Raw genomic sequence first — 14,262 nt, 5'->3', positions numbered from 1 at the left:
TAGAAGTGACTAGAAATGAGGAGGGTACTCACACTCCAGCTGGCTTCCCGGTGGCAGAAGGCCCTGGCTGATAAAGCCTGACTGTGCTCTGCTAACAGGGAGGGTGCTCGGAGGAGGCAGGGCTGGCAGGGAGGCACCTCAGTTTTATATGAGAACCCCACTCTGCATACCCGTGCACTATCTCCTCCCACTTCAGGCTCCAGTGCCAAAGCACTGCGGAGAGACGGGTCCTCTGTCTTGCACCCGATGTCTCTCTCTGTTCTTGGTCTGGTGCCAACATCTTTGCCACCCTTTCCCTGGCGTTCCGAGGTCTTTGCCCTGCCATAGTCCTACTCACATTCATCTTTTTTCTTCTCCATGCCGTTTCCTGTAACTCCTCCCCTCATCTTGAAATATTTTTTGGAAGGTTTGTAACTGAAAAGGATCAAGAGAGTGTCACTTTAAGAACCAAGCAGCAGGTTGCTATGCAATGGACTCTGGAGCTAAGTGACCGCGCCTGGAGGGACTCTCTCTTAGACTTGACACAGCTTCTGCGCAGGTGTGTGCACCCAGCCAGGTCCTGAGGGGCGCTGCACGGGGGTGAGGAGGACAAGGGGCAGACAATGAGTTTTGTGGACACCACGTTGCTCTTTCCTCAGTGAGGAGAAAAAAAATACACAAATGTTCCCCTGGAATGCCCCACTGCCTAGGTGGAAATCCCAGCACAGATTCTGCTGCCTTTTAAAAATGCAGGCAGAGGCCACAGTTTTCAACAACATTGTGGTAAGTTCACACGGTAACAGATGGTTGCCAGAATTAGTGGGGCTGTCATATTGTAAGGTATAAAAATATTGAATCACTATATTGTACACCTGAAACTATTATAACCAATATCAGATTGTATACCAACAATACTTATATAAAAATAAATTTAAAAAGAAGTCCAGAGGCAAGCATCCCATAGTGGAGAACCTAAAAGTCAAGTAAAGAAATCTATTTCTCCTCATTCTCCTCAAATGTCAATTTCGTGGCATGTTCTGAGGGGCAGCATCTAACTCAGGGGTACTCTGTGAGCACAGAGTTTAAAACATCCACAGAAAGCAGTGCAGACGTCAGCAGCCTTTCTCTCCTCTGGGCCTCCCTCCCTCCACGAGGAGCTGGAAGCCCTTGCCGGTGGTTAGCAAAGCAGCTGCAACTCGCTGGCTCCACCCGCTGGGTAGCCGCCAAACCGCAGGGTTCCTCGTCCCCTTGGGGACTCCCTGCAGGTGCCTCCTGCTGCTGAGGGTGTTTGTGTCTGGGGCCTGGGAAGGAGACCACAGTTCCAGGTTTGTGATTAGAGTTTTGAGGCCCTGGTATATTTCCTGCCAACATTTTTCCCCTGGTGAAATAAGGAGAAATAAACTCCTAGGGCTACCCCTAAGGAGAAAGGTGAATCGCAAGAGGACAGTCTGAAGGTCTGGCACAGGAATGAAAGGCATTCCACTAGTGTTCCTTATGCAAGGGAGGTACAGTTCCTCCCAGTGATAATAATGGTAATGATAGTAATGGTAATGATACAAATTGCACAATTAGTTGGGCATTCACTCCATGCAAATGAGAAATCCAAATTTTCACAGTTTGATTGGCCCACATAGCATTGTCCTGATTGGTCAGAGCCACATATCTGATTGGTCCTATGGAGCTCTGATCAGTAAAGATGCAGATGTGGATACAGCTGCACAGCTGTGACTGGACGGGGCAGGTCTCCGCCTGCTGGTGGGATATGACTGTAGGAATCCCTTTATGAGGCTTGGCTCAGCTGCAGGAACACAGTGCAGGAGTCCAGGCCGCCCAGGGGGAGGGTTTTCCGAAATGCAACCGCTGTGACAGGCCCTCTGTAAACAATGGCTGATAGATTCCAACTAGAAATTTGGGCCCATAAGCACAAGGAATTCTGAAAAAAATATTTTATTTATTTATTTATTTTTAGAGAGAGGGGAAGGGAGGGAGAAAGAGAGGGAGGGAAACACTGATGGGTTGCTTCTTATATGTGCCCCAACCAGGGAGCAAACCAGAAACCCAGGCATCTGCCCTGAAGGAATAGAACCAGTGACTTTTCGCTTTTCGGAACAACACTCAACCAACCGAGCCACATGGGCCGGGGCACAAGGAATCCTTTCTGATAGCTATATTTTTTCTTGAGGTCGAGAAGAGAACGTCAGCCCCTACCCTTAACCCTGATAAGAGCAGGACCTCAGACCCATGCGGCTTGTGTGTGTTCTCTCTCTCCTCGAGACCTCTCCTGCAGCTGTGGCCCCAGGAGAGCTGTGTAATTATTCTCCAGGTTTTATGAATAATAAACCTCTACCAAAGTTTTCTGATGGTTGTCGCTGAAGGGTGTTTTGGGACTGTCACGAGAAACGCAGGTGCTAGCCACAACACAGGCTACTGATAGGCTGACACCAGCGTAAACCAACCATCAATGTGTATTTGTAGATTTGTCCTGAAGCCACCTCCACAGGGACCCAGGAAGCCTTCTGCCTCAGTGGCCCCGGTCAGGGGCTGAGGGTACGTGCTGGGGTCTCAAGTCGTCTGGCAGAACCACCACCGCTTCTATCCTTTCTTCCTGGCCCCTCCCTGGCCCCTATAAAGCCACACCTTATCACATTTGCTGTGCTGCTCGCAAAATACAGGCTCACTTCATAGTATTCACAAGGTAGCAGGAAGCATGGGGTTCTGAGTCCGACAGCTTTGAGTTTGAATTTTGGTTTCATCCCTTGCTAGCTGTGTTCCTCACCTAAGCTGACTACAGGTGTGTGACTTGCCCGGTCTGAGCCTTCGACCCCTCGTTGCAAAGTGGCGTAAGGTTACTTCCTTTCTAAGCTTGTGATGAGGTCTGGCAAAGATGTATGTAAAGCTCTGTGCTGGACACGAAAAGGTGCCACCATGCCGATGTCTGTCTCTCTCAGTAAGGGGGAGGCTGTCCTTGAGGACTCCTGTAGGGGTCCCACTTCCCAGCTAGAACCAGGGGAAAAGCTTCTTCCGGGCTCCCACATCAGAAGGGGTTATGCCCAGGAAGGTGACTTCAGGGTCTGGCACAAATAATGCCCCCTTTTTACTACAAAATATTAAGCATGTAATTCTGTAGCATAGCGACACCACACTCAAGCACACCATATGACATTTTAGGTGAAATGGGCAAATTAAAACCACAAGTCATTACACCCATATTATTACCCTACCAACCACACTCAGGCAGGCGTTACTTGTGGGGGACCCTGTTTGATAAGCACCCTGAACCGGGCAGGTGGCTGACGAGGCTCGTTGAGTTCTCCCACTGCAAGGTCCTAAGGTGCCAGGGTCTGCCGTGGAGGAAGGGCTGTGGCTTTGGAAAGAACCCTGAAGCTGGAGATCAGAGGGGCAGTCAGGCTCCCAGTAACGAGTCATACCTGGGCTCTCAGGTATGTGAAAACAGCCCTAATTGCACACTCCAGTGACTTTTTCTCGGTTCTTTCTCCAGCCCCCAAGGGTGTCATTTATGGAGTTTCACTCGCTGTTTAATCCCTGACATTGTTTGTTGTTTTCTGCTCCCCTCCGTGTTTTCCGAGAGCTTCTCGTATCCCTCCGCGCCCTTGGTTCTCTGGGCGCATCTGCCACCTCTCTGGCTGGCTCAGTCACGATAGAACATATTAGAGCTTTCCTTCTCTTTGAGTTTCTCCGTGGAGTTTTGGGTCCTAGGAAGTTCTCTCCCTCCCTACGTTTCCCACCTTCACACCTCGCCCTCACTCTTCTCCTATTTGGATTTCCCAGCAGCCTCCTGCCCACGCCGCTCGTCTGGGAACTTAAAACAGTGTGTGCCTGTATCTCTCACTGAGCAAGTGATCACACTCCACCCCTGTAAACAGCTTTGCTATTATCTTTTATTAAAAAAAAGAATTACACCTCGCAGTTAAACCTGGGCTGGGAGACTCTGGACGACAAGGTGAGGATCTCTTATTTCTGTTCATTCATAACATCTTCCTTTTCAAAGAGATTTTGAGGAAGTTCATAAAATAGATGGAGGAGGAGATTAGAACTAAATTAAGAAATGGGGAGGAATGATGTGATTTTAGTGGGGTTTTTTTTGCCCCACAATATTTTACAGTTGTAGATATTTCTAAATATATGTTGTTTGCCTCAGAAAGTATGCCAGCTCTATTTCATTTAGATTCCCGCTGGTAGCCGTCTAGAGCTACAGGCAGTTTAGCTTTTCAAGTCACTTGCGCCACAAGCATAAGGGGGGGGCAGGGCCACGCTGAGGACTTCAACATGACAGGATGGCTGCAGGGGGCGCTACTGCATCCTGCATCCTGAGCAGGCCTTTTGTAAACGGAAGAGAATGTGCTAAATTACAAAAAAAAAATTCTTAGCCCTGGCTGGTGTAGCTCAGTGGATTGAGCGCGGGCCTGCGAACCAGACAATCGCAGTTCGATTCCCAGTCCGGGCACATGCCTGGGTTGCAGGCCAGTTCCCAGCAGGGGATGCACGAAAGGCAACCGTACATTGATGTTTCTCTCCCTCTCTCCTTCTCTTCCCCTCTAAAGATAAATAAATAAAAATAAAATAAAATAAAAATTCTCCTTCTCTTTCTATCTTCTCACCCCTCATGAAGCGAGAAGGAAAGACAGCAAGTACAGCAAGTCTGGAACAGAACGTTTCTCTGCAGTGCGCTTCGAGCCCGCGACGTCTAGCCTGGTAAACAGTCAGACAAAAAGGCACCAGATGACAGCTCAAACTCCCCCTGACCCAGAAGCCCCCCTGGAGCTCATGCTTTGTCGTAGGCAGTCCCCAGCCCAGAGGAGCCAGGAGGCAAGCAGGCACACAGTACAGGCATCTCTCTCAAACCTCCACTGCCTGCCCCTGGCCAGAGCAGCCTGGGCATGGGTGATGCCAGGCAGCATGGTGGTGCCTCCGTTTTTAGCTCTTAATTGCAGTTACTTAGTCCGTAAGTGCTGTTACTCAGCCGTATTTAATAGCCAGGGGTTCCTCCTACATATGGCAGAAGGGTGAAGGAATCTCCATTCCTACCAACGATTTAAATCAGATGCCCAAATGCATCATTTCTTTTCCAGTTTTTAAATAAAATTCAAGCCAGTGTAGGGCCCATTATGAAGGACTCTGGAGTCTACAGCCAGTGACTAAGGATGTGCAGGTTGTACACTGGACAAATACACTACATCTAAGGGGCACCATTAGCATCTTAGCCGTTTATGGATTTATTGCAGAACTCCTGTGGGGGCACTAAGAGTCTTGAGGTAAGGGGCGCTGGAATGCCTTTGCCCAGAGGGGCCGTTTGGCTAGCAATGGTCCTGCTGGTGTTTAAAATTTTTCCCCATGAGGATGAATAGAGAAAGGGGTAGTAGGAGAAACATTTAAATCTCCTCAGACTAGGTTGAGGAAGAGAAAAAAGGAGGTTTGGGGCTGGCCCTGTTTCCCTCACCCTCTCTTGAGGGTAATTCACAACTTACTAGATTGTTTCCTCACTGTTAAAGGTATTGGCATGTTGGCCTGAAGCCTAGGCAGGGGGCTGCAGTTTACAGTTAGGCGGTGAAGAGAAGGTGGGATGGCCTGGCATCACCATGGCAAAGGGGGCTTTTTGGACCAGGGGGCTGGCCAAGTGTTACAGGCTCTTGGCAAAGATATCAGCCACCAGAGGTAGAATGGGATGGGTTGAGGCCACTCCCAACCAGGCTCCCCCCCCAACTGGGGTTACTCACCAGGGAGCACTATGGAGAGAGTTGGTATTAGAGCAGCCAAGAAGCTGCAAGGGATGGATGGCTGTGCTAAGTGAACTGAAGCTGCCCTCTGGAGCCAAGGAGTGGCAGCTGGCTCAGGCTCCTCACGGTTGTCCCTTCTGGAAGCTTCATTACTGCTGGCTGCATAGTGTTATCAACTCGGCCTGATTTAAAGGACCCTTTGTGGTTATCAGAAGTGCTCTCTGTGACCACCCTCATCTTCCACCAACTGGCAGCCAAAAGCCAGAGAGGGGCTCACAGCCTGGCCTCACACCCCTGGCGTCCCCCTTGCCTCCTTCCCTAGTGTTGGGAATTGAGAGGCACTAATTCTGACAAGATTGGCCGTTCACCCTCTAGCTTCTCACTTGCCTCACTTATTACAGGAGGAGTTGGACTGATTCTCAGTCTTGTAATTCTCGGTCATGCGTGCACATTGGACTTACTTGGGGGAGGGGGGCTTCTAAAAATGCTGATGTGTTCCTTCTTTGCTAGCAAGTCTGATGTAGTTGGTTAGGGGTGTGAGAGCTTTAGAAGTCCTCTTGGTGACTCCAATAGGCAGGCGTGACTGAGAAACTCCAGACTGAATCTAATCCTAACTCTTCACCCTCCAAAACAGGAAAGTCTGTCATAGTGGAATCAGATGGATTTTGGAGTCTGACAAACCAGGTTCAAGTTCCAGCCTGCCATGACACCCCAGGGAAAATTATTTCACCTTTCCGAGCCTTAATTCCATTAGTAAGTTAATGGGAGTTACTAATACCTACTTTGCCAAATATAAAGATGAAATAAGATGAGGGCATATGATAGGCATTCGAGCAAAGGTAGCTTTTATTGCTATTCCTTCCTAAAACGGTTCCTACCTTTGTCTTCCTTATTTTTGCCAGTGTGTCATCATTATCCCAGTTCTTAGGCTCAACAAATGTTTGATGAGTGAGTAATGGCTGGTGGATCTGCCTATTCTCACCCATGAAGGAGAGGGGAAGGTTGACTTCATTCAGTCTTGTTAATGTTCTGAAGTCTTCCCAGTGTGGTCCATAGACCAGCACCACCCGCCTCCCTGGGGACTTGTTTAGAAATGAGGACCCTCAGCCTTACCCAGACCTCCAGAATCAGAATGTGCATTTTAACCGGGTCCCCAGGGGGTCTGCGTGCACATTCAAGTGTGGAAAGCACCACTCTCAAGCATCCTTGTCTTTGAAACTTAGTGAAAAGGGACGAATTCAAGCCCCTGGAGTGGTGACAGTTTACGAATTCCAGTGTCTTGGTTGGGGACACCATGGTGAACCCAAGTGAGTCACAGTTGCATTCCAGCTGGCAGCAGGCAGCACGCTGTCAGAGGCTGGGCCGGGGGGGCCCACGGCAGAGCTCTAGGCAGAGCCTCATCGCCCCATCAGGCTCCATCGAGGCACTGCATCAGGTTCCCTTCGACGGCACTAATTGCTTCACATAGGCTTAGTGCGTGCCTAAGAGCCCTCAGTCACTACAGCAAGTTATCACAGGTCACACAAACGAAGTGATGCTTGCACGCAGAGGGGCAGGCCACTTCCTGGCCACGGAGGCTGGCAGGGGTTCCTGTGGTCTAGCCAGAGGCCCCAGGACGGACCCTCCACCTCAGGGTCTTGGGGATCTGCCCTAAGCCTTTCCTGGTTGGCTTCCTCCCTTGGTTCTCCAGCTTAGATTCCTTGGCCTTTGTACCCAGGACCCTGCAGTGATCCCCCATCCCACCCCAGTGCGCAACTGCCTCACCCAAAAGGCGACCCACCCGGTGTGGAACTGTACTTTCTGTAGCCTAGGTTACAACAGTAGAGATGTTAAGTACACTTTTCAAATGACAAATACACCTGCCATCCCACTTGTTATCCTCCTAACCCCAGGGCAGGGGTAGGCACACGCTTCCCATCAAGGCTGTGGGGAGGCGGCACTGCAGGCCTGGACTGGCCAGTGGCCTCTCCCAGTGCGGTTCTCTTGGCTCGCTCAGCATTCGTTATTATTTGTAATGACATTAACTGTGGGAGTTCGGGCTTTATTTAGTTTTTTCCCACTGGGCTGCAAGCTTCCTTAGGGCAGGGTCTGGGTTGGTCCTATTCACAGCGGAAGGGGGGCAGACTCTTATCAGGAGGGAGGGAACTCTGAAGGTAGGAGGTACCCTAGGACTAAGACAAAGGACATCAATACAGATAAGAACCCCTGTTCTGAGACTGGATCCTCAGGAATGAGAAAACTCTGGAGTTGCCTCAGGGCTAAGACAAATGACATCCATATAGGACAGAGGCCCGGTTCTAAAACCACTTGGAAAAGTGGTGAATCATGACTCTATCTGCTCAGAGGATGCTACACGACCCTTGCTTCATTATAATGGCATTATAATACATTAGTGTTGTGGGTCTCCATCCTCTGATAGTCAATCAAGGAAAATCATGGGAGACCACATACACAGTAGCTTAAAGTGATAAACTGCTATCATACATGCACAATAAGAGCCCACCCAAACTAGCCAGGAACCATGTGCCCTGTAAGAATAGAATCCTTTCAGCCACTGAGGCTCAGTCTCTGCTTGGTGCTGGCCTGCTCCCATGTTCTGTGGAGTGTACTGTCGCTTAATAAATCTGCCCTCTTTCTGCTATAAACTCTGTGTGTTCAGTTCATGTTTCACGACCACTGAGAACCTGGTTACCTGTGCCCACCTGCGACAGTAGCACTCGTTCCAGGCTCAGTGTCTGGTGCATAGAGATCCTCAGTAGGCACTCCCTGAGTATACAGATGAATGAATGGGATTCTGACCCTGGAGACTTGCAGGGCTAGTGTGAATTCCTGCATAGCACCGAGACAGTTGTGTGTGTGTGTTGTTGGTGTGGCGAAGCAGTGGGGATGACTTTGCCCCCAGTAGAGCCCTCAGAGTGGGTTGCAGCATCATCGGGACATGTAGCCCAGGGAGGAGTGCCCTTGCCATCCGGAGCACACTGATGGCCATTCCTGCCACAGGACAGTTGCACTCTGGCTTGCAACCATAGTCAAAGGATTTGGCTAGCATCCGGGTCAGTCCTAAAACAAGGGAGGACTGAGCCCTGGCTCCAGGTTTACAGGGGGCTGGTTCGGGGGCCCCCTGAGCCATCTGATGGTGAGCAAGCAGAAAGGAAGCCTGCATCTTCAGGGCCCTGTGGGTGGCAATCAATGAGGATACTATAGGAAAGTCCATCCAAGCTGCCACACCTGGGCTCAACCCAAACCCAGGAGGCCTGAGCTCTCCGAAGACTGGGTGTGGGCCATGGCTGGTTTCTTCTCCATTTACATTCCAGGTCGAAGACTGTAAGTGCAGGATGCCTTGACTAGTTTAGTGACCTCCTGCTAACCTGGGACTCACTGTCTCCTCTCAGCTCTGAGCACCCCCTATTCTGCACTTGTTCATCCCTGATTTCCCATCCTACTGCATATCAAGGTGAATTCTCAGGACTCTAGGGGACAGTGTGAAGTGGAAGGTAGTTCTCACACCCTGGTGAAGCAAAGAGACATAGGCAGCATTAGTGCCGGTGAAGGCTGTGTATGATCAATGGTCACCTATGGGCCTTAGCACAGAAGGCATTTGTAAAACCATCAGCCTACAAGGGAGCCCATCCTGCACCCTTCCACAGAGGGACGGGGGGGGGGCCTGTCAGTTTCATCGACAACTGCCATCTTTTAAGGTTCTCTTGAATGATAGGAGAAGATGTGCAATTAAGTCCTAAACTGTGGGCACGCACACGTTAGAGCTAAGAGTTTGGTGTCTGGAGTAGGCGGAGGGAGCATTTTCGAAGAGAAAAGCCTCTTAAGGCCCTTCACGTTTGAGTAGCATTGAGTGAAGGCGGAAAAAGAAGAGATGGCCTGTCAGGAAGAAACGGGAGTGTCGGCTGAGGGAAGCACGGCGTGCCTGTGGGCTGTGGGCCCTGGGCATGTCCGTGACTGCTCTGCAGGGTGTGTGCCGCGAGTCTCGCCTGAGTTCCCAGCCCCTGCTTGGGTTCCCAAGGAAAGCGGTCCTCCTCATGTTTGCATAAGGCAGCTGAACCCGCAGCCCTCCGATGGTGCTGCCTTGTAATATGATACACTAACCAGGCATTAGTGTGAGCCCCTACTAAACACTCAACATCAAAAAAAAAGTATAGGTAAGGAAAATATTACATTGTAAAAAGAAAAAAATGGAACTATGATCCTCTACGGCCATTTAAAATAGAGAAATTATGCTTAAGCTTTAAAGATGGATGATGTGAAAGAGAGTGGATTGGGGACCCTGTGGACAGTATACATTCAAGTAATAACTATAATAGGCTATAAATGAATATTAAACACAGTTTTATTTGCCTTCAAAAATGGGGGAGAAGGAAGCGAATTTGTTTTTTCTTTTTCCCATGGATTTATTTCTATTTTTCAGTAATGATAGGAGGTAAGGATGTTTCTCTTATGGAGAAGCAGCTTTAAAAGGAGAGTTGACTTGAGATTTCTATTTGTTACCCCCCTTCTTCTCTCCATCCAGTTAAAATCCAAAGCTCTGCTTGCTTTAGGACCAAATGATGGCCACCAGCAAACAGGAAGGCATTGCTGTCCCTTTAGGAAAGTCATGAAACACTTGCAAAGTCACTAGTAGTTTTTTGGCTACATTCTTTGTAATTTGGGGCTTCTCTGGAAATGAGGGTATTGGAACAAGCTCCCTAAGGCTCTACCAGCACCAAGTCTCTCCAGTTTGGGTGCTTCTTGTAGAATAAGAAGATGACAAAAAAGACAGTTTTCCTGCCAAACAAGCTGCGTCTGAGACGCACAGGAAGAGGGTCTAAGGCATCAGGACAGTACATGTGGGAAGGCAGCGTTGAGGCCTAAGGGAAAGATGGTGATTGCGAACCACTGGCCAGGTTTGCACAGCAGGTCGAAAACCCAACGTATTCAAACAGACCTAACTCTAAAGTAAGTGGAGATCAGGAGTGACTGAAGTTCTGTGGACGGAACAGTGTGATGACGACAGCCACACTCAGGGAAGTTATCTGAGAGCGATTCACGGGGTGGCCTGAAGGTCAAAGCCAGGGAGGCTTGCTCATAGTGCCTGCAGTGGGGACAGTCCAAGGGGAAAGGGCTGCAGATATGAGATCGTTTGGGAGGGAAAAGGGTGGTAGCCGTAGGATGAAGATCAGGTGAATCAGAAACAGCAGCAGGTGTTGGGGAGGAGGTGGAGGAACCATAACTCACACACGCTGCTGGGGAAATGGACGTGGGCAGACCCACTGTAGAAAACTGTGGATGGAATCTGCTGGAGTGGGTGTCTGCACACCCGACAGTCCAGTAGTGCTTCCCTGGGAACGTACACAAAAGAAACACGTACATATGGTCACATCAAAAGATGTGCACCACAAAGTTTGATATGTGCTATTTATAACAGCCAAAAATGGAAAACCCAATAGCCCATCAGCAGTAGAGCAGATAAATAATGATATATTTGCACTGCAAGAGGGAATGAATGACCTAAAACTCCATGTAGTAGTATGGATGCACCTCACAATGTTGAGTGAAAAAAGCCTGGCACACAAATTATAGATGGCATGATTCCATTTACAAATAATACCGGAAGGTATCCAGCCATGTAGTATTAAAAATAGAGACATTTACTGAAGAAGATACAAGATACAAGAAACATTGTACATAGGACAATGACACCTCAGTCCCCTTCAAAGTAGGCACCTTGGGACCTCACACAGTTCTCCCAATTGCCATCAGCTGCCCCGTTGTATTTTCCTGAATCTTATCAATGGTCTGAAATCTCTTCCCTTTCAAAGGTGGTTCTAGTTTTGGAAAAAGCCAGAAGTCACAGGGCACCAAATCAGGGCTGTAGGGGGGCGAGTCACCAGGTGATTTGATGTCTCACCAAAAATCTCTGTATGCGACAAATTCATTCTGAATTCATTCATTCTCAGAATTCATTCTGAATTCTGATGCATGAGCAGTTGCGTTGTCCTTATGAAGCTGCCAATCACCAGTTTCCCACAGCTGTGGCCTTCTGAATCATCCTAATAGTTTCCATGGAGGAATGTTTGGGCTTCATGCAAAATCTGATGCAGATTTATTGCTCTACTTGCTCAGTCATTTTGAATGTGATGGCCATGCAGTGCACATGCTCACTCAATGTGCCTACTGCTCCCACTATGAAATAAAAATTATGAAGTGACAATATGAAGCAGATTAAAGGCGTTAAAGAGTCCATCTTGTGATGCTGAGTTTGAGATGTGGGAACAGGCAGGTGGAAGTGCCCAGGTGCAGTGCAGGTGAGGGGCTCTGGTCTGAGTAGGAATCCAGGGCTGCAGACACTGAAGTCGGCACAGAATTGGCAGGGAAGCTGACAGCACGGCTATGTCTCCGGGGACAGGAGAGGGGCATCGGGGGATGGGGTGGGCAGCAGAAGGCAGAAGGCAGATGAGGAGTGAGCAGAGGCGTTCGTCAGCAGTGCGGTCAGCCCTTCCCTGTCCCAGGGCCCTCCGCCTGGCTCTGCTGGCCATGATGTCTGTCTTTCGGGACTTTGTACGTGTTGGTGGGGTGGAGGGCCCAGGCTCCATCATCCCTTCAGGTGGCGTCATCTTCCTGGTAAAAGCTGAAACAGCAGCACGGTCAGGTGCACCTGGTCAGGGCCGGGGAGTGGCAGAGCGAGGTGTTGGCTCACTGGAAATTCATGCATAAAGTGTCCATTGCGATTTTTTAAAACTTCACTTGGGTATATGTTAAAACAGATTTGTTACAGGGTGTCTGCGCTCCGCTGCCTGACTTCATAGTCAGCAGTCAAGGCTGTGTGCACGAGGGCACAAGGCCCGGGTTCTCCCAGAAGTCCGAGGGAGCCCTGCGGCCGTCTGTTTTGAGGCCGCCTCTGGTGGGCAGGGCCGCCTCACGAGCCTTTAACAAGCCAGATGAAAACTGTTAGAATTGAAGTGTGCACAACATACCATCGGAGTGTTGAGAAAGGCAATTTAACTTTGCCTTGAGGATCAGAGAAGTCCTCACACAAGATGCTGCTGACAGTGGAACTGGGTATTGAATTCTGAACAGGAGTGTTTCTGGAGGAAGATAGAGGGAAGTTATGATGAGAAAGGACAAGATGAAGGTGTGTTGGGCCTGAGGATCGTGAAGCATCCTAACGTGGATGTGAGTGTGAGTGTGTGTGTGTCTGAGTATTGTGTGAATGTCACCGGGAGAAGTAAGACTGAAAGAGGAAGCGACAGCCGGGACACAAGGCGCTTTGCTAGGCTCAGGGTTTGGGATTTACCCTGCAGGCAGGTGGAGTTTCTGAAGATGCTAAGTTGGAAAGTCCACCATCCCCTCACCCCCACCTCCACCTTTACCATCTCCTGGGCTCCATCACCAGCACGTACACAACCAGGGCACTCATTACAATAATTGTCTCCACAGAATGAGTTATTATAACGTTAATTATAATAGCACAATTAATTAGGGAGCAGCCTCTAAAGGACTGCCCACTGTATCCCGGGGAAGGAGCTGAGTGAGTGGAGCTGGGGGCCCAGCTGGGAGCCTGGTCTTTGCTCCCCTGCGCTCTTCTGCTCACCAGTAAAGTGATAAGGTCCACGTCAAAAATTATAGAGGAGGTGGGATGGTTTCTGACTCTAGGGATGAGACATGGCCCAGACTGAACTCAGATCGTTAATAATAAAATTTTGAAAATACCATTTTTGCAATTCAAGGTTTCTGCCTTCCTAACAGTGCAAATTGCTGCCTCATGGTAGAATAAATAGCGCCTAGCAGCTGACTGAGGAGCCTTTCCTCTATTATCTCACTTAACTAGTAAGAGAACTGCAATCTGGGACCGGAGAGAATCATGCTGAGTGAAACAAGCCAGGTGGGGAAAGACAAATACCATATGACCTCACCTATAAGTAGAACCTAATCCACAAAACAAACAAGCAAGCAAGTTGAAATAAAGAACAAACTGACAGCAACTAGAGGGGAGGGGAAAGGGGAAATGGGGAAAAGAAGAAGGGTCATTCAGGAATACGAATAAAGGACACATGGACAAAGCCAAAGGGGGCAGGATTGAGGGTTGGCGGTGGGGATGGGTGTGGTGGTGGGGAGTGATGAGGGGAATGGAGACCACTGTATGTGCACAACAATGGAAAAAAAATAACTACAACAACAGGTTTGTATTATTTCCTTGTTAGGATGAGAAACTTGGGCTCAGAGACATTCGAACACCATCTGTAGGCCTCACAGCTAGTAAGTGCTTTTTTTAGTAGCCCTGTATGCTTATATGACCTGGTGTCATTTTGAGAATCAGTGAGGTGGGGAACAGGTCTGAGACTGGGAGACGGGACCTGACCTGAGATTGCAGTGGAAAGGGGGAGCAGAAGGCCTTGCACGCTTCTGGAGGCACTCCGGTGCCCTCTTGTGGCAAGCTGCATCACAAGAAAAATGCTTAGTGTGCCTGAGTTCGGTGATCATTCACACAGGACTTGTCAACAGGCAAAAGGGCACAGAAGTGGGCAGTGGAGATGGGAAGGGAGAGGAAAGAAGGGAA

At 49.2% G+C, this 14,262-nt stretch overlaps 1 protein-coding gene across 2 annotated transcripts in view; it reads right to left on the bottom strand.

Annotated features, from left to right (window-relative positions):
• The window catches only part of LOC119063678 (urea transporter 1), a 40,423-nt gene that overhangs the window by 22,475 nt on the left and 3,686 nt on the right, over nucleotides 1-14,262 (bottom strand). The window contains exon 1 of one of the 2 annotated variants that reach the window (XM_037165125.2): nucleotides 33-105. The exons of the other annotated variant lie outside the window; for it this stretch is intronic. The gene's annotated coding sequence lies outside the window, so the exon portion shown is untranslated. Of the gene's footprint in view, nucleotides 1-32; nucleotides 106-14,262 lie in introns of those variants that run through there. 2 annotated transcript variants of the gene reach the window in all.

Source organism: Artibeus jamaicensis, unplaced genomic scaffold (genome assembly GCF_021234435.1).
Source record: "Artibeus jamaicensis isolate MK-2021 breed Jamaican fruit bat unplaced genomic scaffold, CSHL_Jam_final contig_354, whole genome shotgun sequence".
Classification (NCBI taxonomy): domain Eukaryota; kingdom Metazoa; phylum Chordata; class Mammalia; order Chiroptera; family Phyllostomidae; genus Artibeus; species Artibeus jamaicensis.
This window is presented reverse-complemented; position numbering and strand designations above follow the sequence as displayed.